Source organism: Lepisma saccharinum, chromosome 3 (genome assembly GCF_977018435.1).
Source record: "Lepisma saccharinum chromosome 3, izLepSacc3.1, whole genome shotgun sequence".
NCBI classification, from domain to species: domain Eukaryota; kingdom Metazoa; phylum Arthropoda; class Insecta; order Zygentoma; family Lepismatidae; genus Lepisma; species Lepisma saccharinum.
The window spans coordinates 53,652,196-53,674,059 of NC_139231.1; the positions used below are offsets into that span (position 1 = coordinate 53,652,196).

The 21,864-nt window shown below is 38.9% G+C and overlaps 1 protein-coding gene across 3 annotated transcripts in view; it reads right to left on the reverse strand.

The window, feature by feature from the left end:
- Positions 1-21,864, reverse strand: part of LOC145985040 (synaptosomal-associated protein 25-like) — a 187,170-nt gene that overhangs the window by 66,964 nt on the left and 98,342 nt on the right. The window lies entirely within an intron of this gene.

The window sequence follows — 21,864 nt, forward strand, 5'->3', positions numbered from 1 at the left end:
TTCAAATAAATTAATATCCTAATACTTAATTGATTAATAATTGGGGGACAATACGTGAGTAGTGCACGCGGCCATATGACCGAGAATTATAGATTAGGTTCCTGGATACTGAAACTAATAATAATCTAATTATCCATTGAAAATAACAAACCTAATATTGAACAAATAAATAAATATCTAACTAAAGAATTAGAAGCCTTCCGACTGAGCAGGCTTGATTCTTCCTCATGGCTCTGAGCATGCTAGCCAATCAAAATGAGGCAAGACGTCGTACAATGATACCAACTCACTTTGTGGGCAGAGGGTTATAGACTGTAAAATAATTTCCTAAAACTTAGAAATTCTTATTTATTATTGAACAAACTCTTATATACGAAATGTCAGTTTTCTGAAGTATAAATGTGACAGTACGTGTGCACTGCACGCATAGCAGACAAATGCTCATGGCATGGCCACAAGAAAGAAAAAAAAAAGGTAACTTAATCACCACTAGAATAAAATAGCAAATGTGATGGCAGTCATATATTCTTCTTCTTAATGATGTGCATTGCTTGTTGAACTTATACTTCAGTGTAATAAAATCATGTGTATTACACTGTATATTGTAAAGAGATGATAATTATGTATAAAAAGAAAGGAAGGATAATCACTGAAAATCAGGAAGAGGAAATTTAGTAATATAAAAAATGTCATTACTCCCAGACAGTTAGTAATCGGCCCAGCCAGGAAATATTAATGGAATTCTTATGCCAGTTACTGCAGAGTTGGATTTATTGAGGAGCATAAGCAGGAAGTGGGCAAGTAGAAAGGATGACACCTGAATAACTGGGGATTGTTATGTGGAAAGAGAGGAGGATGTAGGTTATTGGAAAAGAGTGAAGGGGGGGGAGGGGTAATACAATCCGGAGTTGTTGGTGAAGCAGGAATGGGGGATTATCTCCGCAGTTCCTAAAGAGGAGATTCAGGTCTATCACAGAGACGGGTAAGAATCCTTACTTTCATATCCAAATATGTGCCAGGTCCAACCTTGACGATAGTAAAATGCATTTGAGTATGCGACTACCTTAAAGTTCCTTTAAAGTTTTTTTTCACGTCTCGCAGCTGAGGCTATGGAGGCTCACCATAATTTATAATTAGTGTGTCGATAGGATCGAGCTTATACACCCCAGGAAATTGATCCTGTACAGAGAGTATGTTACCCCAGGAGGCAAGTCGGTCTTTACTGGTTTAGGGTAACTGAAGGTATGATACGTGGTGGAGGTGTGGAGCAACAATACGATATGTGGTTTTATTACATGGAAATATGTGCATATCAGTTGGAATTTGAGATTTGAGGCTTCTTTTTGTATTAGAACAAAGAACGTATGTCATTTCATTTCTTTCTTCTAACTTGCAAGGCTCAAAAAATATTATGTCTGCTTCAACACTTTTCCATTTCCTGAATTTGTATTGACATTTTAACCATTTTAGTAACCATGAAAAAGAAAAATAAAGATGATAGTTATATTTGAGACACATAAAGCATCCTCAATATTGTTTTCAAAGTTTCATAGGAGAGCTCCATACAGTATGTTTCAAAATAATAATATAAGCCTATCATGAAGCTAAAACAAAGATGCCAAAAAGATGCGAAAGTGCACATTGAATTATAGTCCGGCTGCCTTAGCCGAAACTATGCACAGAAGTGCACATGCGCCAACTGGACTTGTTTAGTGTCAAAAATAGGGGTGACTGCAGCAATCCCATACCTCTGATTACAGACTGGAAATTATGTGCTTTTGTTTGAAGCCCCACATAGTCCTGGGAGTAGAAATATGGCGGAGATGCACATTAGAGCTTGTTAAGTTTTCATTTTTATGAAGAAATTAGTTGTACTCACTTGTGGAGTGTAATATGTAGAGTTATATACTTCTTAGTAAACTTAAACATTGCAATCGTGTGTGGTGCAATGACTCACAATCTTCAAAATAGTTGTCACAAATAGAAATATAAAGGTAGGCTCGCTGCGATTATAGAATCCCCTCCTCTTCGAACTTCTTGCCTTCAAGTTGACCCATGTTAAAAGGCTCACAGTTCCGGTCTGGTATCTGGAGATCTGTGGCAGCAAAGGCATTTTGAGAAGGAAGGAGTTCCGTGAAAATAGTTTGCTGTGGAAACAACAATGAAGTTTCAAACGTAACATCACCGGCAAAGTTAGCAGAGTAACGTTTACAAATTATGGAAAGTTTAGAATTTAAAAAAGCCATCCATATAGTGGTAGTAGGGTCAGGGTGGCTACAAACAAGCAGAAATGAAATTCCCTGACTTTTCCAGGTTTTCCAGGACAAAATTTACATTTTTCCCTGACAATTACAAACTAAACTAAATCGATCTTCTTGCAAATAGAAATAATAAACTCACACAGATCCACGTACGGTTTTGTTAAGTACCAATATTATCTTCTATGAAATTGACTTAATTTCTCTATTCTCTAGGATTTGAATTCAAACTGCAAAGTAGTGAATTTGGAAAATTGTTACAATTCACAAGCTAGGGAACGATTACGGAATTTTTCATATGCAGTAAGTTTAAAATAAAATACTTGATTATTTTTAAAGTTACGACTAAATGAGATAAGAGTGAAGAGTGATTGATTAAGAAATACAATTTGTAATTTATCAGTCTCCTTAGCTATACATTCTCCGTATTATATGTTGATATTTCCACTGAGGTTTGGAACCCTCTGCTTGCAAGAACCGTGAGTGCGGACTCATTTTTCAATGCATAAAGCTACTTCTCTCTTCTCTGTAAAGCAAACAACTTAACTCTTGCATATAAGTGAAACAACTGAATCGAACAAAATAAAGTGTCATATTTCCTTACATTATCAATGGGATTTCTGCTTCAGTACAATATATCCAAGTGAAGTACTGTGAAACTCACAATATGCAGTTATACCATTAATAATGACGAAAAGGGTATGTCGGTATTAGAAATTGAACGCAAGGAATTTATAGAATTGCATTGTATAGGTACCTGATTTAGCTAACCACACATTAAAACAGGAACACTCTAATAATAAAAGCTTCTGAAAGTTCATATACGAGGGGCATCCTGAAAAAAGCTCCTCCAAAGGTGCCTATACGCAGCACTAGTGGTCGGAGAACTACACACACACATGCAGGCAGGAAGAAGTGGCATGTAGCTGTAATCTGCTACAGTTGCAATGCAGCCGTTTTAGGACAGTTCTAGGTTAAAGATTGCAGCTCTCATACAGTCTCCCACCGACTGCGATGTAGCCTACACTGCACGCTCAGAATTTGGCACAGAGCCACCAGCAATCGTGTCAGGTGTGCAGACCGGACGTCGTGAGTGATAGTAAGGTCAGACGATGGTGCAGACAATTCACGGAAGGCCAATCGAATGTGCACAACCCCATACAGCTGAGTACACACGGGTACTTTGCATCACTTCGGGCGAGAGATCTTGGACAACTCCCTGTACAGCCCTGGCCTTGAATGTACCGACTTTCATCTCTTTGTTTAACTGAAGAGGTTTCTGGCAGGGCAAGGATTTGACAGCTACACTGCGGTAGAAATAGTTCCAGTCTTTGCTGTCACACACATATTTATTTATTTATTTATTTATTTACTCAGAGTTTCAGATACAGTCTTATTTGGCCATTTTACACTGAAACATCATAAAGTAGAAACAAAAAATAACAAAAGATAAAAACAATAACAAGATGGGATAGATTTACATGTTCTTCGTCAGTAATATACAAAAATTTCGTTCTGGAAGGAAAATATCTACATTCAGGGGAAGTTTGTTGTAGATTTCTGGCAGCCTGTAAAACAAGGAGCGTTGTAGAAGGGATAGCCTAGTGGTTGGGTTGTGGAAGAGTTGCAGGTTGCGCGTTAGCTTTTGGGGTACCCTAAGTGTGAATTCACTGATTAGGAGATCTGTTCTGAGTTTGCCATTTATTATCTTGTATAAAAATTTCATGTCAGCTAGATCCCGACGAAAGGATGGAGTGTGAATATTCAGAGCAGCCATGGTCTCTGATTTGGATACATGTCGAAAGGAAGGTATTCTATGGCGAACAATTGCAAGAAAGAAACTGAGAACAGAATCTATTCTGATGAGATTGGTTTTTGAGGCCATCGCCCAAATTGGGGAACAGTATTCGAGGATGGGCGAGATGAAAGATTTAAAGAATAAAGCAAGAGATGATGTGTTTTGAATTTCGCTAAATCTGTATAGAAGACCGAGAAGGCGCATGGCTTTTTTAGTGGTAGCAATAATATGATAATTAAAGGTGAGTTTTTCATCCATGATAATACCTAGGTCCTTTTGGGTGGAAACGTTTTGGATTGGATTGTTTTCAATAGTATAAGTAGACACCACTTTGTTCTTTTTTAGGGAATAAGTAAGGAAAGAGCATTTCTGAGGGTTTAGTTCTAAATTCCACTGCCGACACCACTTAACAAGTTCTGTGAGAGCATTTTGAAGAATCATCATGTCATGATGCGATGAGATCTCCTTAAAGAGTTTACAATCATCCGCAAACAAAAGTATATTGATAGGGAGGGAGGACAGTTTTTCAGGGAGGTCATCCATGTACAGAAGGAATAGGAGCGGCCCTAAGACACTCCCCTGGGGAACTCCAGACAAAACGGGAAGAAAGTTAGAAGAGGTACCTGAAAGAACAACACGTTGTTCACGCTCATGGAGGTAGTCCTGGAGTAAAGAGAGAAATTTGCCATGGATGTTAAATCTGGATGATAATTTATGAAGAAGAAATTTATGATTAATTTTGTCAAAGGCTTTCGAAATGTCCAAATATATGGTGTCAAGTTGGGAGTTATTATCAATAGCTCTGGCAGCATGCGAAAGTAAGACGGAAAGATTTGTTAGGCAAGAGCTGCCTGGAAGAAAACCATGTTGTGCTGTGTTGATATATGGTGACGTAAACTGAAGTAACCTGTTTTTGACGATTTTTTCACAAATAATTGATAGTGGCGATAGAAGTGAGATTGGTCTATAGGATGTATAACATGGGCATACAAAATTTAGTGCCATGCTACGACAAATGACAGAACAACGGTGGTGATTATGCTGAAAATTAGGTTAGGACTCACTGTTACTAATGTAATAAAGTACAACTGATATTCTTGTTTTATTTATGCCTAATCGGTAGGGACCTTGATATTTTGTTATTTTTAAAAAAATTGGTGTATTTTCTTATTTTTATTTTTTACTACACGGTGTTATTTTCCCCAAAATTCACATTTTCATTTTAGCGCATTTTCTGAAATTATACCTTCATGGTGTTTTTAAACTACTGTTTCAAAGTAAGTCAAATGGCTTACGCCTCTTCGTGAGAGTTTGATATCTTGAAAGTTATTTCGGGAAAGTTATTTTCCATACCCCTTTTTTAATTTTAAGGTAAGGATTTTAGATAATGGAATTTATCCCGTATATACTGAAGGGTGCATAATGACCATATGTGGCGACGCACCCAAAATATTAAAATCAATCAATCTCACGTGACAGATACCGATATATTATGGCACCAAACATTGGCATTATCTTTTTTTCACTTGTTAAGTTGAAAAAATCGTGGAAATACATGATTTAATGTGGCTGTCGGAATTATTCCATGTACGTATAACTCTATAGTTTACTCTTGAGTAAAATGTTGGAAACCTTGCATGTTCTATGTACACAAACATGGCCTACAAAAGACAAGAATGTTGGATTTCATGGAATTTTTCGTTCTTTTAGGACATTTCTTTAAAAAAAATCGCTAAAAACGCCAACAATTCGCATTTCATGCCAAATTTACATTATTTTGAACGGGCGAAAAATGTGTCCAGACATCAACACTGCACATTCCTAAACATAACTTCGCAGCAATTACCATTTTTCACAGTTTTCGCGTTTGCGAAAAATCAATGTCCCTACTAATTGGAAATTACTTTCTGGCCACCCCTCGTATAAATCAGTAGATGGAAAGTGAAAATTTAACAGGGCTGGTAGAGAAAAGTCAATTCTTGAAGAAAGTGATTTCCTTTTATGATTGAATGATTCGAGTAAATATGATATTCAAATATTTACGTATCTATTATTAGTATTTTATTTCATAATATTGGACATTAACCTTGCTCAGTGAGAGATTAATGACCATCTCTCATGAGTTTAAACAGACAGGACAGAGAGTGGCGTTAATTTCCTTGCAATACTAGTGTTGCAGTAAATTTGAGGTTGGGAACATGCACTTGCCAATTTTTATAACATTCACCAATGCAGATTTATGTTTCACTTTTTCGTGATAGTATTCAATATATATTCCATTTGGTTGGATTCTTCTTGATATCTAAGAATAGTGCAATGTCATTGTAAACGTATGTTAACTTGTGCAAAACCAGTAATACGTCAGGATGATGAAAGAAAACCTTCGTAAGCACTGCTACATTAAATAAGGTGAAGTGAGCCAGAAGAGTAATAAAATTCCAGCAGCATATTTGCAGTCAAAAGCTCTTCTTGTTTATGCATTCGATTTTTGTTGGATGTTGCAGTCCATGTAATTTCTGTCGCATGTTTTAGTGAGATACTTTGTCGGGTGGCGATATTCGACAAAAATCGTATGTATCAATGGAACCTATTTGTTTCCATGTTCCTTCAGTTTGCCCAACAAAATGCCTTACTATGACATCTGACAACTATCGGATGGCACCACCCGCTCTTATCCCCTCCATCTGTTGACAAGTCCCCTTACTACTCCCATACGGACAAGAAAAAAAATGATAATTCAATGCATTTTCCACGTAATATTTAGAGGCTTAACATTTACTCCCCCGATGATACCATATGGTATCATCAGTGTAAGGTCGTACTCGCCCGATGATACCATATGGTATCAAGGTGCTGATTACGAAATGAATGTGCTTTTTGGACCATCATACACTTATGTTTGGGTGGAACTCTGACACAGGTCTGGAGCAAGCCTGGGAAATTCATATTGATGACCAACCTCCCCCTTCTCTGCAACATATCCATGCCACATTTCCGAACAGAGTTTCACATTTTGGCTCATTATTCAACTTGTATGGCACCCAGGAACATGAAATATGTTTCAATCTCTTTGGAAACGTCAATTCTTTGAAGAGAATACTAAGGTTTGCGCCTTCTCCCCAAAATAGCGGGAGAAGAGGAGGCAAACTCGAGATTTTTGTTTTTTTTTCATGGAAATTCGGTGGTCGCGCCACCAAACCCCCCTTCCTCGGTTTGGCATTCTGAATAATACACAGTTGCATGCTATGATGATTTAGCTGCAAAATAAAACTTATCCGAAGTAGATTGCTCCCATAGTGCCCGAGTTATAACAATTTTCCTCCAAAAATGCAAATTACCTATTTTTTGTAAAAAATAAAATAAACACATTTTGGCTTATTATTCAACTTGTATGGCACCCAAGAACATGAAACATGTTGCGTTCTCTTCAGAAATGTCCATTCTTTGAAAAGAACACTAAAGTTCGCGCCTTCTTCCCAAATAGCGGGGAAGAGGGGGCAAACTCCAGATTCTTATGGTTTCTTCATTGAAATTCGGGGGCTGCACTCCCAAATCCCCTTTCCTCGGTTCAGCATTCTAAATTGTACACGGTTGCATGCTCTGATGTTCTAGCTGCAAATTAAAACTTATCCGAAGTAGATTGCTCGCATAGTGCCCGAGTTATAACAATTTTCTGAGCAATATACAAATTACCTATTTTTAGTAAAAAACAGTGTTTCACATTTTGGCTTAAAGCACCCAAGAACATGAAACATGTTTCATTCTCTTTGGAAAGGTCCATTCTTTGAAGAGAATACTAAGGTTTGCGCCTTATCCCCAAAATAGCGGGAGAAGAGGGGGCAAACTTCAGATTTTTATGTTTTTTTCATTGAAATTCGGGGGTCGGGCTCCCACAAACCCCCTTCCTCGGTCCGGCGTTCTGAATTGTACACGGTTGCATGCTATGATGTTTTATCTGAAAAAACAAAACTTATCTGAAGTAGATTGCTCCCATAGTGCCCGAGTTATAACAATTTTCCTCCAAAAATGCAAGTTACATATTTTTCGTAAAAATAAAAAATCACATTTTGACTTATTATTCTACTTGTATGGCACCCAAGACCATGAAACATGTTTCATTCTCTTGAGAAATGTCCATTCTTTGAAAAGAATACTAAAGTTCGCGCCTTCTTCCCAAAGTAGTGGGAGAAGAGGGGGCAAACTTCAGATTTTTGTTTTTTTTTTCTATTGAAATTCGGGAGGTCGCGCCCCCCAAACCCCCTTCCTCGGTCCGGCGTTCTGAATTGTACACGGTTGCATGCTATGATGTTTTAGCTGCAAAACAAAACTTATCCGAAGTAGATTGCTCCCATAGTGCCCGAGTTATATTAATTTTCCTCCAAAAATGCAAATTACATATTTTTCGTAAAAAAAAATAATCACATTTTGGCTTTTATTCAACTTGTATGGCACCCAAGAACATGAAACATGTTTCATTCTCTTGAGAAATGTCCATTCTTTGAAAAGAATACTAAATTTCGCGCCTTCTCCCCAAAATAGTGGGAGAAGAGGGGGCAAACTTCAGATTTTTGTTTTTTCTATTAAAATTCGGGAGTCGCGCCTCCCAAACCCCCTTCCTCGGTCCGGCGTTCTGAATTGTACACGGTTGCATGCGCTGATGTTTTAGCTGCAAAACAAAACTTATCCGAAGTAGATTGCTCCCATAGTGCCCGAGTTATAACAATTTTCTGTTCCCGTGCAGAGTTCCATAACGATATCTTTAAATTAAATAAAAAAAAAGTCAATGAAGACGAAATTCCCTGACATTTCCCTGACTATTTTTGACACCTCAAATTCCCTGACTTTTCCCGGTTTTCCAGGTTTTCCAGGTCTGTCGCCACCCTGAGGGTAGTTTGGCAGGGGCATTTACCTGCTTTCCCTCTCACGTTTGGAATAGACCTTTCCAGCTAGTTTTGTCTTCCCTGGCTGGACTTTATATACATATTTTGGTCACTTTTCACATATATGAAGAAACTTCACGTAGAATTAATGAATAATTTCTAGTGCCAAAAATTAATGAAAAAATTACTTTTTTTCTAGAATAACAAAATCATCTGTTGTATTGAAAGTATTGAAACATCAGCCGGAAAAGTTTGGTAGTGGTATTCTGGGATGCTAGGGGAGTACTACTCATAAGCGCCGACTCCATGGAGCTTGGGGGGGGGGGGCTTGAGCCCCCTCAATGTTAACGATGTGGCGCCCCCAAATAATTTTGCTTAAGAGGATCTAATTAATGTATTATTTTGCTTCTCTTGTAAAGTTTACTCTGAATTGTGCCACATGAACTTAATTTTAAATACACATTTGAAATATTCCAGACCATCAACTTTTGGGGGGGGGGGGACTATGACCAGAGACAGCAAAACACATTATATACTTAGTATATAATTATGAGCATTGTTAACATTTTTACTAAAAAGATTTTCTAAAGAAGATGTGCATAAACTAGGAGAGTGGATGGGATGTTCGGGCTACAAATAGCTCTCACATGACTTTCAGAATGAGATAATTGATATTAGGGAGATATGTTTTGCACTCTGTGGTAGCAGATATTAAAAGTAGGGAATATTTTGCTATTAAGGTTGACAAGACTTAAATGAAAATTTTAATATTTTTGAGGAATTCATGGGCTTTTACGAGATTCCAAAAGATGAGGCAAAATTTTAAAAAAGGAGGGAGTGAGTCATTCATTAATTTATTTCAGTGATCAGAGCACCCCAATAATTTTGACAAGTCGGCCCCCCTGGTACTACTATTGGATTATCTGGAACATGGGGCCACCATTACAGACAAGTACTGTTAAATTTTAAGCCATTATTCAAACCTGATACTGCATAAAAATTAATACGCCGAACTGAACCGGAAACTATAAGTTTTATTTCTGAAGTCAGAACAAGATGAACAGAAAAAGTGTGTCGTTTCACAGAACACATAACAGATATGAAAAATTTGCATGTACATATTTGAGTATGAGAATCTTTTGGAACAAAACATTTTAACACATCCCCTTACTCAAATATGCATACATACATATGATCTTCCATCATTATGCTAACTTAATACCACAATTGTGAGCCAAAATCAAGAGAAAGAGGAGAGTAATATTGACATGTGGGGTGCTGTTGCATCAGGATAACATTTCCATTCACAGGTCAGGTGCTGTATTGGCTGCTGAATTCGAATTGGTTGATCACCCTCCCTACTCACCTGACTTTGCCCCAAGCAACTTCCACCTGTTTCTGAAACTGAGCAACATCTCCATCTTTTCCGTAACTAATGCCATCATGGATGATATCGAACCATGATTTCATGAGCAGGAGAAAAAATCTTCCAACAGGGTATAGAAACTTTGGAGCGACGATGGACACAAAGTGCATTGAAAGGGCAGGGGATATGTTAAAAATAAACATATTTTCGTTTCTGTGATATTTGGTTTTCTTGGTAAGTATTAGAGCATACCGAACGCCCCTCGTATTATAAGGGCGTTGCAGGAACATGGTAACTTAAAATTAAAGAAGTGTTTTTTGAGGGGGCCCAACACTATTATTGGAGAAAATATGCTTCATTTACCCCCTTCCCTGGGGGAAAAAATCCTGCAGAGGTCCATGCCATTTTTACATAATTTTACGTGTTCACTCTTGTTATAAATTGTACGATGGTGAAGTCGAGTAACAGAACGAATCCTTCTCTCTTCCTACACTGAAAAATAGTTTAACGCTACTATGTACTTAATATGAGCAGAGCTGTAGCTGGAGGAAGGGCGACAGGAGGACCGTCGCCCTGCATATCGAAATGAGCAAAATACTAAAAAGTTGGAAAATAGTAAACGTCGCGGCGCCGTTTCATATAAACATATTGTGAGCTTGCAAAGAAATACATATAAACATTTTATGTTCAAATATTCATTCATACTTTTTTTTCGCAGGATAATAAGTTAGGTTTACCACAGTTTAGAGACAAAACAAAAATTGTTTTGTTGTCGACAAGACGTGTCCGAGATTATTATTATTATTTTATGGATTCATTATGGGGATCGAGAGTCTATGTTTGCACGTGAATATTAAGTCCAATTAGACGAATAACATTTTCCCTAGGGATGTATGCAGGAGTGGATGGGGAATTAGGATTTGTTCCAGGGGGTGCCAAATTCCATTCTCGCCCCGGGCGCTGGAATCTCTAGTGTCGGCTTTGAATATGATCGACAAGATACTACGGCTCAACTGGCGTCAATAGTCAATCGCGCCACGAGACTCGTGTGCAAGCAATGCTATCGGTGAACAGACGCTCAAAGCGCTTGCCTCCAGAGCAACAATACATTTCCGTAGTTTCCCGATAAGTTCGGTTGTGAAGCAGATACATAGGTGTAAAATAAAATACGCTCCGAGTACTTTTTCTGGTCCGTATAAATGGTGCAGGTTATCGGGAATGGGACAGTTCAAAACGCTCGATGAAAAAAAAAAAAGCGGATTTTGACAAGCAAAACGCAGAAAAGAGGAAATACTCACTGCGTACCTTTACTACAACCGCGAAGGAACAGGCTGAAAGCGAAACAACAGCGAAAGAGACCATGACGAAACAACGTCAGGTGAAGCACAAAATTAAACCTACAAGACCCGAGCAGGAGTGAAAAGAACGGAACAGCGGACAGGATTAATCGCAACACACACAGAGAGAATACACAAAAAGTACAGGATTACATCGTGATATTTCTGAACTGGAAAGGGGAAGCAAGGAACAGCCCGCAGAGACCAATCTCGTCAGATAGATGTAGATACGAAATAGGAAATCACGTGAAAAGAAATGGGAGTGGGAATTCAGGGTCGAAACCTCATGAATTCTAATATTCTCACCAGCACTTATATTTCGAGACAATCGATTCGATATTCCCATAGCGTGCTTCCGTTGGTTAGTTTTAATTTTCTTGTTCTCTGTCCCTTCATCCCCCCCCCCCAAACAAACACACAATTGTAATTAAAAATCAGGATAAATGTGAAGGATATACACAGTCCTTCCAGTAGGAAAGGTGACTGATTTTTTTGGTCACGGAACCACCAGTGCCATCTATGGAGAAGTATATGTACTACGTAGCGACACATTTCGACTTTCTTCCGGAAAAAGCACTAAAAAGTTCGACGCATACGGATCTTGTGACTGACAGTACCTGCTGAACGTCGGTCGGAAAAGGAGCAATGTGACAACATTAAATTCTGTTTCAGATTGGGTAAAAGTGCAACAGAGACGTTTCAAATGATTGAGTCGTAAGAACGTGTTTAAGTGCAAGATTTCGTGATGGTCCAGTGTCCAGGCTCTCCAAAACCGAAGAAAGTGCGCATGCAGAAGAACCGAATCAAAACCCTGCTCACGGTTTTCTTCGATTACAAAGGCATCATCCACAAGGAATTCACTCCAGACTGTCACAATGTGAACGCTGAGTATTACATGGGTATTTTGCATCGTCTATTAGCCAGGATTCGTAGAGTTTGGCCTGAATATCGGGAACAGGGCTCATGGTCTCTGTTGCACGACAATGCACCCGTGCACAAGAGCAGGTTGGTATGCCAGTTTTTGGCCAAAAAAAAAGGATAGTGGAGCTCAATCTCCCCCATATTCTACAGATTTAGCTCCATGCGACTTCTGGCTATTTCCAAAACTGAAATTGGCGTTGAAATGAATGCGTTTCGACACCATTCCAGACATCCAAAAGGCTTCGACCACGATTTTGAAGGCAATTCCGAAACAGGAGTACAAATACTGCTTCACACAGTTCTACAACCACTTCAGTGCATGTATTGACTCACAAGGTGTCTATTTTGAATAAACGTTATTGTAAACTACCAGTCCACAACGTCTTGCCTTTCATTTCTCATTAGTCACCTTTCCCACTGGACGGACTGTGTACGACCTGATCAAAGAAGGAAAAAGATCCAAAGAGTGATTGATATATATAAAAAAATTGGTAGACAATTTTCACTAGTTTTGTATCACGAGTTACAATAAAGATCTGTCTTTCTTTCAAATAATACAACAATTTAATACTGTACAAATTTCAATGACTCCTTTTTTTTTCAGAAATTATATTGACTTGTTTGTAAATTGTATTCCTCTTATAATGTTATTTAAGGTAAATTTGTAAATCTAAAAAAATAGGGGTTCAGTTTATCTAAAGACTACTAACAAACACTACGTAATCTTACAAAATATAAAATACTATTGTTTGATTCGAGAATTATTAAGACTTTCAACTCGCAATTATTCTCATAAAATGTGTTGTAGTTTTTCTGCAAAATTTATATTTCTTATTTCAAAAATATATTTAGAGATTTATTATGAAAGTTTACACTATTTGAAACATTTCTGAGAAAACCGGACTTTGATAGGGGACACCGTTCCCGAGATATATCAAATAAAAAAATATCCAATGTGGCAGATTATTTTCAAGATAAGAGGCCGTGAGGGCGCAGATATCGAATGGCTACTGGACTGAAAATATAGATTGGCTACTCGACTGAAAATATGTTATTGTATAACAATTAATCCTACCAAGTCTTGCTCTTATCAAAAAGTCAATGATTCTGGGCTTAGCCGTCGGCCTGTGATAAAGATGCACTTTTTTGGCACTATCCTCCATTTTGGGACATATTTTAAAGCTTATCAATTGGGCTACCACTTTTATTCAAAACAATTTCCTGCCATTTAATTTAATCAACAGTTACAAGGCAAAAACTTCAAAAAATGCTAGAAAAATGACATTTTTGGGATTATTTTATACATTACGGTAAAACTACTGACATTAGCGAAGAACTAAACAGAATATTTTTCGTAGTCCATCTAATGAAGATCAAGACCAAAAAAAATTCTGTTCACGACCATTGGTTACTGAGATATGGGTCATTAACTCGAAAGTCCGTATTGGACGCCATCTTGAATTACTCAAATTGATCAAGGTAGACAGAGTGGCATCAATCGGATCTGAAATGTACACAACATAAGCTTCCAAAAACAATCAAAACATTTTATTCATACCTCAAGTCAAGCTTTTCCATTTGGCACCCAGACTATTTTGGAACCTAGTGTAGCTGATTCTTCCATCAACATCGTAAGTAAGAAGTTGTCAAGACAAGAGTTTTCGTTTATGAGCAGTGTTGCGGTGTCTACACATTTTAATCACGGCAGTATGTCTCCACATTTTTTCTCGATACGTTATTGTGAACCACGGTAGGTTAGGTAAGGTAAATAAAACATACACATCTTGTTTTTTTGTTATGTTTCCCTTACCTAACGAGGTTAACAAGAGAGTAAAGTGGATAAATTATACACAAATAAAGAACTTGAAACATACATACGGTGAGTCACATAATTATTCGGACAGATAAGATTTCTGAATATTTACTGACGTAGTCGTGATATAATACGATGATAAATGTTTAATATTTATTTAACAAACAAAACACAATATGAGCACACTGTTACTTATCTTCAATTATGTTTAATATAATATATTAGTAAAATATTTTCATTAAACAAAACAAACATATTTTGTGGGTTAAACAAAATTATTCGGACACATGGAAGGAGAAACAGGAAAACACGCTTGAAAAGCAACGAACAGAAATATCAGTATCTGGTTGGCATCCCTTTCATTTTTAACACCTCGGATAAACGATTTGGCATACTTTCTACCAATTTTCTGGTGTACACTTCCGATATTTTGGCCCATTCATGTTGAAGTCTCTCCTTGAGGTCTGCCTTCGAGGTTATAGGTGTTTTCCTCACTTCTTTTTCCAACTTACACCAGAGGTGCTCAATGACGTTCAAGTCTGGAGACTGCGGTGGAGGATGGAGCACTTTTGGGCAGTTGTACAATAACCATTCCTGTACTACGCGGGAAGTGTGCTTCGGGTCATTATCGATAAAACATAAAGTTACAAAGAATGCCCATCATTTCAGCACTAGTCTTTAGATTTGACTTCAGAATGTCAAGGTAACGGTACCTGTCCATTGTCTGTTCGATGAAAGCCAATTTACCAACGCCTTGGGCCGACATGCAGCCCCAAACCATTACGTGACCACCCCCGTGGTTCACTGTTGCTTCCAAAATTTTCTCTCGGAGCTCCTCATTTGGTTTACGCCACACTGTTACCCTCCCATCTGACTCACAAATATTGAATTTACTCTCGTCAGTGAAAATTACCCGATTCCACCATGTCTGATCCTTTCCTAAGTGTTCCTTTGCGAACACCAGTCTTTTTGTCCTGTTTGGCTTACTTACAAATGGCTTTCTCCTGGCTACACGGCCATGATAGTTTGCCCTTCTGAGCACTCTTCGTATAGTTTCAGGATGACTATGCTTTCCACACTCCTCAGCTACCTCAGCACACACCATTGGAGCACTCATCTGTTTTTTTTTTTGTTTTTTTTTAAATTTTCCTCACGATTACTATTCTCCAGGGGGAAAAAATTCTTGGTCTCCCTGTATGACCGTGGGACTCGATCCTGTCTTCATCTTTAAATCGCTTAATAATATCTGCAACTGTACTTTTTTTCAAATTCAACATTGAGGCAATTGCACGGTAAGTTTTACCCTTAGCGTGGTGACATATCACTAACTGACGTTGTTCAAATGAACTTTCCTTTCCTCTTCGCCCCATTTCTACATAGAAAATGGTCTTATATCACAAATTTGTTAAACAAAACGCGATCGTAATTGGTATAGAAATCTACAGGAAACCACAGTTAATATATATGAACAGAGTATGCATACATCAATCAATCCGTAAATCGAAATTGTCACTGTATCGCAAACTTACGTTAACATTTACTGTGTGTCCGAAAAATTTTGTGGCACTATTTTTGCAACGGTAGGGATTCATCCTTCGTTATATTGTTGCTGATGTTCGTTTTTTAACTTTTTATCGCCCAATTTTGTGCTAAACATGACATTTTTTAAACGAAAATCAACTTCAACGCTGTACACAGATTTCACTCCCTTCCCGCTCTTAAACGTTAGAAATTTACTGTGTGTCCGAATAATTATGTGACTCACTGTACATATCACACCTACATTCTTCCAATGTGGAGACATACTACACCTATATTGCGTGTTAAGTATCACTTGCCCGTCTTATCTTCTTTTTATACAAGGGAAAGGTGCATTATTTAGTTTCTTCTCAGAGAACCATTGTTATACAAATACAACAAGGAGACCTAGCATGAAAGAATGTTTCGATTTAATTCAATATTTCCACATCGTACTTGAATTCCTCCACAGCACAATCTTCTTGAACGAAATACTGAATGAAAAAAATCACTACATTTTTCTAATTGTAATTTTGGAATTACAAATTTAGGGATGTATCGTGAAAAAGTATTGGATATCCAAAGTTAACAAAAATAAAATTCTGTTATCCATTAAGTACAAGCAAGTATACTACATCACAGTAACATACATAACTGTGGAACAAATTTAACAAATGAATCAAATGATAAAGTGATGATGCAGAAGTTCAATATGAAGTTTAAGTATGTTAAGGAAAGTTAAAAGGGAAAAAGAAGGATAAAGTGGGGAAGAATACAAAGAAGAAAGATAATTTATTTCCATCTCTCTCTTTCCTCCTCTAATCAGACTACTTACAAATGGAAAGGTTAAGAAATGGGGAAAGATGGGAGGAATAAAATCCAGCAGAAGAAATTTTAATTTGTAATTTAAAATGTATGAGGAAGTGCACGTGAACTTTTATCAAGAAATATTGTATATGTAAAATTTTCTCAATTGCAGACCACATGTGAGATAATTACTAAGTGTTTTTCCTTTCCAGCAAACTGGACTGTTCTAATATAAAAAAGTTGTTTCTCCAATTTGCTCGTGTCTCCGGTGCGCACATTCTACACAATCCAATTACACCTTAGGACAGCGTCAACAAGTGTAGAGAGTGCCCTGGAGCGAGAGTCAAAAATTAACAATAATGATCATATTATGATTGTATAATGCACTACATAGTGTATGCGTGTATGTACGAGGGTCGTTCAAGTCAAACTGGAAATTTCGATTTTTCAGAATAGCTGAACACACACAGACGTGTATAAAATACATTATTTATAAGAGACAAGTATCTATGATTACCGCATAGAAAGCTAACGTCGCCGGCAATGCGATCACTTGTTAAACAAGACGGCGGTGGTTTCGAGTTCACTGCAGTCGTTCCCGTGAAAATTCAGGGAGTGGAACATCTGATCCTTAAAAATCCACGGACAACATGTTGCCAACTTGCGGAACAGACGCACACAGTTCCGAAAAATCTGTGCACGTTGGGTACATACACAGCTCTCTGCCATGGACCGGCACAGAACAGGGCGAAACTGCATCGAGTTAAGGACCGTTTTGGCAGGGAAGGAGTCTCTTTTCTCGATCGGATCGTCAACTGCCACGAAAGGTGGGTGCAACATTTCACCCTGGAACCGAAAAGCGCATCGAGCGGTTGGACTCACCACTCCCAAAGAGTTTCGAGCAATTGTGTCAGTAGGCAAAATCATGACCATTATTTCGTAGGGCAAGAGAGACATCATTCACGTGCATTGTCTGCCCAGAGGTGTAACTATCAACAGTGCCTACTATTGTGAGGTTCTCAAATATGTGCATAAAGCTCTCAGAAGAAAAAAAAACGCACTGGTTTGATTGATGACTATAGGCGTTCTGCTTCTGAAAGACAATGCACGTCCACATACTGCCAACCACACGATTTGCACACTACGGTAACTCGGCCCGGATTTACTGCCACACACCGCTTACAGCCATCATCCCCTGGGGGATGATGTTAAAGCCCAGACCTCGCTCCAAGCATTTTTCACTAGTTTCTCGGAGACCATCATTTTAGCCGTGACGAAGAGATGAAGCAAGCAGTCCGATCATGGCACCTGTCGTAGTGATCAATCTTTCTACGCTGCTGGTATCCAAACACTAGTGAAACGTTGGGAAGTGCATTCGTGTAGAGCCCAACACATATATTTCTGCCGTGCGATGCGCGACACAACTCAGAAGCAGTGTTGCTAATGGAGCAGATAGAAAAATCGCTGCAGTGCGCCGATGCACAGTTGTTACGTATAACAAGAAAATTAGAGAATTCAGGTCTATCTAACGTTGAGTTTTAAACGTCATGCATTATACCAGGACTAGGATTAATATGTACTAACAAGTGGCTTTGTATGTAGCTACATACATATGGACTAAAAATTCGCAAAATATGGACTAACATACGTAAAATTACCAAAAATGCCGCAAAGGAGACTTCTTCATAGTGATTCCTTATTTGAGTGATTTCAAACAAAAACACTTTTTTATTTTCCATTGCATTAATGCACTGGTGGCGTTCTAACTGTTCACTCCCAAAAACCCGTCTAAACTGGTACGGAACTCAGGCCCGTAGCCAGTAATTATTTGTAGGGGAGGGGGGGCGAAGTTAATCCTAGAGGGGGCAAATTTTTAATATATTGTGTCGCATTGGCAGATATAGCAGGGTACACAGGCACTTTTTCCCCTCCCCCAAAAGATATAAGTATCAGAAAAGGGATGATATCTTGAAACTGCAACGAAAAAAAACAAAAAAAAACCTTCCAGCAACATCAAATAGCAATAATTCGATGATGACCTTTCCAGATTGCTAAACAATATAAAGTTTAACATAAATAGGCTAATAGGGACTGTATCTACTTGATATTTACAGGTCGATAATTTTAACAGGCGAAATAATATGTATTACCAACAGCTTTGGGCCTCTCTGCAACTGATTAAGGAAGCCCTTTATAAATCGTGCTTGATAATGTTTCCCTCTAGTTCCCAGTATGCAAGATTTTTACGCACAAAGGAATCTAACGAGAATCCAACAACACCATTGTGTTGTGTTATGGAAGAAAAATCAAATTAATTAAATAATAATGGTTACATATTATCTACACTTTGATGAATTGTGTAAAAATTTGTAGTACTTTTTTGTACTTGCTAAAACATTAAAACATGGGTCCTTAGTCCACCACGGACTTTATTTCCTTCAAAGGAGAGACTCTTGCATCACTACAGACGATGTTTGCCTACTGGTTACGTTAACCATTTTGCAAAATAGTGTGTAAATTGTATTATATTATAGTTGAAATACAAGTTTTGACACCTGACAAACAAAAAGGAATCCTTTGATTGATCAATGACTTCTTGGATTACAGTGTCATCATTAATATTTCGTATTAAGTTTCATAAAGAAATTGTTTTAATAGTGTCCAATAATTTACGGAGTGCCATGGTATTCTGTTTAACATTTTTTTCATATACACTCGTGTCCAAAATTAAGGTGACAAATGAAAAATGCAAGAGAACAACAAAATGATGTATAGAACGGGGTTGTGGGTGATAGAGGAGACAGAAAACAATAAAGAAGAGAGAGGATGCACCAAATGAACAGAAAAGAAAGAGCATTTAAGGAAAAAACCTGTATTACTGGATTGGGTACAAAACTCATACAAAGGAATACAACGATTTAATTCCATTCTGGGCATTCTGGTGACCAGGCACTGCCCCTTAATAAGGAGTATGGTCACTACGAACAGCAATACATGCCGCACAACGGTTTCCCATGCTGTTCATGAGGGTGTCAATAAGTTCCGGGGGCAAGGCATCCCATTCTTCCAAGAGACCACATCGAAGCTCGTTGAGGGTTTGTGGAGAGATAGGACATGCTGCAAGCCGCCTCCCCAATGCATCCCACACATGTTCGATCGGATTTAGGTTGGGTGAACGTGCAGGCCATGGAATCCGTCGAATATCCTCACCTTCCAGGTACTCATCCACAAGTTGAGCACGATGTGGACGGGCATTATCGTCCATGAACAAGAATTCTGGGCCAACAGCCCCTCGAAAAAGTCGCACTATTGGTTCCAGAATGTCATCCCTGTACCTCTGGGCAGTGAGTTTGCCTCGGTTTAGCACATACAGGGGCGTACGTTCACCACTCATTATCCCTCCCCAGACCATGATGCCACCACCGCGGTATTGGTCAACCTCGTGGATGCAAGATCGATGAAAACGCGTCCCAGGCTCTCGCCATACACACATTCGCCGCGAGTCACTGTGGAGACTGAAGCGCGATTCATCTGTGAAAAGCACAGATGACCACTGTTCTTGGGTCCATTGTCCGTGTTCGTGACACCACATGTATCGCTCGTGTCGGTGATAGGGGGTGAGGGGGATGCACACCACTGGTCGTCTTGCAAAGAGTCCTGCCGCATTGAGTCGTCTGTACACAGTTTGGCGTGACATTGAGGCTCCAGTCGCAGCATACAGGTCCTTGAAGAGCTGAGTTGCAGTCCTGTTTCTATAGCGACGGGCCGTAATTGTCAAATAACGGTCATCGGCTGGTGTTGTCCGTCGTGGCCTCCCTCGCCCTGGTTATCTTGTTATGGTTCCTGCCTTCTGGAACTTGTTCCACATTCTGGAGACCACTTGGCGTGACACATTCAACCACCCTGCCACGTCGGCCTGTGACTGCCCTGTTTCCATTCGACCAATTGCTCGCCATCACATTGCATCGTCCAGACGTTGGTGATGAGCCATCATGCTCGTTCGTCCACCTACAGCTGTCTACTGACGAGGTTTCTGCCGTCTGCAAATTGCTCACCTGCAGCACAGCAGTTCCCTTTCCACAATTGTGCAATGACGTCACGCACTATCCTTCCCTGGAGTGTTTCAATAGAAGTGTTGCGACGTGTTGCATATTTCCCGAAAGTGTTGTCCATTTTCATGCACGTATTTGCGACTTTTCCCATTTTTTCCCTTTGTCACCTTAATTTTGGACACCAGTGTAGATCGTTTGGCTCCCAGGGCCGACTCCCGCCACCCCATAACTTTGGCTCTGAACTTGGACTATAAGAATAGCAGACATTGCGAGCGAAGCGAGCAAGAACATTTTACGAAATGTATTTTTATTTGTATAAATTTTGAAATCGATAGGGGGCAATTGCCCCTCTGTGCCCCTTGCAAGTGCCATTGACAGTCTGGAAGAAAAATGCAAGGAACACGTAAAAACTAATTCCATCATGGGTATCCAATTGTCCTGCTATTCTTAGATTCTCCTAGTCTTTGTTTTTTTTTTACTTCAATGTTTGCTTCCCCTAGAATGAACTTCCGTCCAAGGTCGCAGGGGGGAGGGACAATGCCATCTGCACACCTGTGGTTGCGGCACTGTTTATGAGTGTGTGTATCAATTTCAAGTCATTACTCATTGTTGCGATTAGCTAGAAGTGGCAGAAAAGCAACGCTAAGTAACAGAAATCAAATATCCACTCCCTCTCTCTACGACATGAATCACTATTTCCAAAAGGTAGACTTGGAAAACAAACTTTAAGCAGTTCCAAGTTCATAGCAACACATCCAAGAAAAACATCCGAACACATTAGGCACCTTTAATACAAAAATACTCAAAATGTCACAACTGTTCTAGATACTGAAAATTGCGAAATCATTTACCGAAGTCTAAATCTGGAAGGGAATCCCCCCCGATACGACATTATACGGAATCCCATACACCCTAATAAATCACAAAATCTTTGTTATGTTGCTAGAGTAACACATGATATAATTGTAAAGATTAGCGAGAATTCCAAGTAGGAATGAGTTCTGTAGTTTTCACAGAAGGGGGGGAGGTAGTCGCCCCCTGCCCCCTCTAGCTACGGGCCTGACGGAACTGCAACGGCAGATAATACACGACCGACACTACCACTGCTTTGAGA